Source organism: Lagenorhynchus albirostris, chromosome 19 (genome assembly GCF_949774975.1).
Source record: "Lagenorhynchus albirostris chromosome 19, mLagAlb1.1, whole genome shotgun sequence".
NCBI lineage: Eukaryota > Metazoa > Chordata > Mammalia > Artiodactyla > Delphinidae > Lagenorhynchus > Lagenorhynchus albirostris.
This window is the reverse complement of record NC_083113.1, coordinates 60509551-60513643: the sequence shown is the minus strand read 5'-3', so window position 1 is coordinate 60513643 and position 4093 is coordinate 60509551.

Here is a 4093-nt window from a genome sequence, read left to right as displayed (position 1 = left end):
CCGCCCCGCCCGCTGCTGCCTCCTGCGGCCCGGAGGCTCACAGCACAGGCGGAGTCTGCGCGTCCCGCCCCCGGCCCGGAGGCCTCCACCTCCCGCTCCAGGAAATGGGCGACACTTCATCCCAGCTCTTCAAGGTGGTGTGAAATAAAATTCATGTTTTATGGCAAGACAAGAAAATTTTAAACATAAAAAATTTCTCTGCCCTTTGGCCTGCTCTCGGCCCGCTGTGCATCTGTATCTGCATTTATGCATCGATCAAACCTCCCCATCGGCAGAAACGCCTGCCCAACCACAGAGAGCAGCATTCTCTTGGCATCCACGACAGCTGCTTAAAAGATAGGGTTCCGGGATTTCCGTGGTGGTCCAGTGGGTAAGACCCTGCGCTCCCAGTGCAGGGGGCTCCCGTTCCATCCGTGGTCAGGGAACTAGATCCCACATGCCTCAACGAAGAGTCCTCATGCCACAACAAAGACCCGGCACAGCCTAAATAAATAAATAAATATTTTAAAATCTTTTTTTTTTAAAGATGTTGGGGGTAGGAGTTTATTAATTAATTAATTAATTTTTGCTGTGTTGGGTCTTCGTTTCTGTGCAAGGGCTCATCTCTAGTTGTGGCAAGCGGGGACCACTCTTCATCGCAGTGTGTGGGCCTCTCACTATCGCGGCCTCTCTTGTTGCGGAGCACAGGCTCCAGACGCGCGGGCTCAGTAGTTGTGGCTCACTGGCCTAGTTGCTCCGCGGCATGTGGGATCCTCCCAAACCAGGGATCAAACCCGTGTCCCCTGCATTGGCAGGCAGATTCTCAACCGCTGCGCCACCAGGGAAGCCCTAAAATCTATTTTTAAAAAAAGATAAGGTTCCTTCCTGATCTTGTAAGGGGCCAGGATGAGCTTAGATCTAGATTGTTTAAACTGTCAATAATATGTCATTTGATGTCCAGCCCCCTGTCTCAAAAAACCTGTATAACTGTGACTTGACTTCTAATGGCAGAACAGCCCTTGAAGCTTTACTGAGATGGTGTTCCTGGTTATAATCCTCAAATTTGGCTCGAATAAAATTTTCCATTTCTTCCTTAGATCAACTGATGGATTTTTCGTCGACAATGGTATAGGCAGGGGACGGCATTGCCTAGATTTTCCGTAATCACAAAAGTCCTGGTTTAAGTCGAAACCAAACACTCTTTTAAACGTTGGTATTTAATTTTCTTTTTTGTTGTTGTTGTTAATTTATTTATTTTTGGCTGCGTTGGGTCTTCGTTGCTGCGCGCGGTCTTTTCTCTAGTTGCAGCGAGCGGGGGCTACTCTTCGTTGCAGTGCATGGGCTTCTCATTGCGGTGGCTTCTCTTTCTGTGGAGCACGGGCTCTAGGCGTGCGGGCTTCAGTAGTTGTGGCACGTGGGCTCAGTAGTTGTGGCTAGCGGGCTCTAGAGCGCAGGCTCAGTAGTTGCGGCACATGGGCTTAGTTGCTCCATGGCATGTGGGATCTTCCCAGACCAGGGCTCGATCCCATGTCCCCTGCATTGGCAGGTGGATTCTTAACCACTGCGCCACCAGGGAAGTCCCCTGATTTTCTTTGAAACCCCAGTGGTTGAGGGGAAAAAAAGGAAGAGGGAATCACTGCAAGCAGCAGATGGTTGTACTTCCTTCCACCCTTGTTCACAACTGGTGAGAGAGGGAAGCACTGCAATTCTACCCCATTTCACAGAGGATGAAACTGAGGCACAGTGAGACTAGGGGCTGCTCAGTGGAGATGGGGGCGGGAGCTGGAGAAGTCTGTGTCTGTGGGAACCAGTATAATTGCTGCTCTCCAGGGGCGCCTGCTGGGTTTCTCTCCATGACTCGTGTCACTGCCTGATGTCCTCTGTCTTGTACATTTTCACTTGATTTTTGTCTCCACCCCACCTCCACCCCCTGCCCCGCACCAGACACTAAATAAAGGCTGTAGACAAGGTTTTTTTTTTTTTTGCTTTCTTCACTCTTTGGGGCCTAGAACAGTACCTAGACACATAGGTACTTACTTACAGGGACTGAGGAAGGGCCAGTCCTGAGTGAGACTGGCCCTGAGAGGAAGAATGTTCCACCTGGCAAGGGGCCCACTCCCCCTGGGACAGAGCGGGGAGAAGACAGACACGGCCCCAGAACTCAAGGAGCCGGACAGACAATAAGCAAAGATGCAAATCAGTAAGAGATGTGACGCACAGGAAGAAAATACACAGGATGACAAGGTGGCAAGCAAGGTCTGGGAGGAGGACGTCGTGCTCCAGACCCACAGGGTAAGCAGGAGAGAACCGCAGGACAGCTGGGAAACAGCGCTCAGCAGCTGCACCTGCGAGGGCCCCCAGGCGCCACAAGAGGCTGTGCGCCAGCGCAGCAGAGAGCAGGCTCCTGTGGCCAGAGTCTGGTGAACGGCGAAGGGCGAGGAGGGGAGCGGGAGAGGCGAGGGGCTGCGCGTCCTTGTAAACACACTGCCTTTGATTTGCGGTGAGATGACAGCTGTTGGAAGTTTCTTTTTTCTTAACAGCTTTATGCAGGTGTGATTGACATGCCACAAGCTTCATGTTCAAGTGCACCATCTGATCAGTTTTGACAATTGCATACACCTGAGAAACTATGGCGCTGACTAAGATGGTAACCCTATCCTTCCTCTTCCTGAAAGGCTTCCTCCTGCCCCCTTGCCACCCCCCCACCCTGTCCCCACCTCTGTCCCCAGGCAGCCACTGATCTGGGACATGCTGGCTCGATTCTAGTGTTAGCACCACCACGTTCATCTTTGTTCTCTGGTTTTCCTCTGACAATCATGCCGTTGTATTCCCCAGGGCTGCTGGAAGGAATGTTAGGTGTATGACAGGTGCTGGAAAGTGGAGGAATCCCGGGGAGACTCTCAACTGACCTTATAAATGGTTCCTGCTGGATGAGAATACAGTCCTCCTCTGAAACCTTCAGAGAAGAAGATAGAAAAGCATACGGAAGCACCCACACCAGTGTCCCACGCGTATTAATACTTGAACTCTGCAGTTCCCCAGGAAACGGGATCCTGCTCAGCTTCGCAGTCCTGGTCTGCGGTGGATGTTGTCACACCAGCCCACGGTGACTTCATTCCCTCCAGTTCTGCCTCGCTCCATCCTTCCTCCACAGCCCCAGTGCCCTGGCCCATCCTCTCCTGGGGAGGCCCCCACACCCCACACCTGTGCTGGCAGCAGCCCCTGCACGTGGTGGCCTCGACATGCGGAGCCTTATTGCACTCGTATGTGTACCGACTCATTTATTATTCTCTAAGCAAGTCGCTTTCAAAGAATTTTAAGAGCCTAAGTCTTTTCTTTCAATTGAATCTATACGGAGTTCCGACTCCTAAAATATGAGTGGACGTGTTCTTCGCAGCTGGGGAAGGTGCCCTAGAGAGGGGAAGTGCCCTGCCACATGGAGAGGGGCAGAGTTGACGGTCATCTCCATTCCACACTCACTGCCCCCCTTCTCAAGCTGTCGTTGTCCCCCAGGGGTGGTGGGATCCATGATGACTCGGCTCCGGCATCCTCCGTGCAAATTGTGTCCCTGCCCCTGGAGGCTGGGGTCTTGGGCAGCTTTGCCTGTCTCCAGGCCTCGGCCTCTTCCCCTGAAACATCCGCCTCACAAGTGTGCCGGGACGTGTGACCTAGTGGATGAAGAGCTCAGGGCTGCCTGGCCCCCAGAACAGGCCCAGCTGTGGGGCTGCCGGGGACCCCAGTCTCAGATTTCCAGATTTTGTAACTGAGGAATAATTGCTTAGTATAAACATGTCCCCAAGTGGAATGTTATTTGTTCTTCATCTGAAATTCCAGTGTAACTGGGCGTCCTGTATTTGCTCTGGCAGCCCTGTCCCTGGGGGTGAGGCCATCTCCTGGCCCCTGAGCAGCCCTGCATGCCAGGCTGAGGGCGCAGGGCCAGGGCCGGGAGCGTGCCCAGGTCTGGATGCCCCTGGCCCATCACCCAGGCTGAAGGCAAAACAGCCCGTGAGGTAGGCGGCCCCAAAGGCCATCCAACAGTGGTGTCAATACTGGATGGCACTGGGCCCATCAGAGCCCTTCGGGGAGGTTCAGGTGAGACTGAGTAACCCCTGAG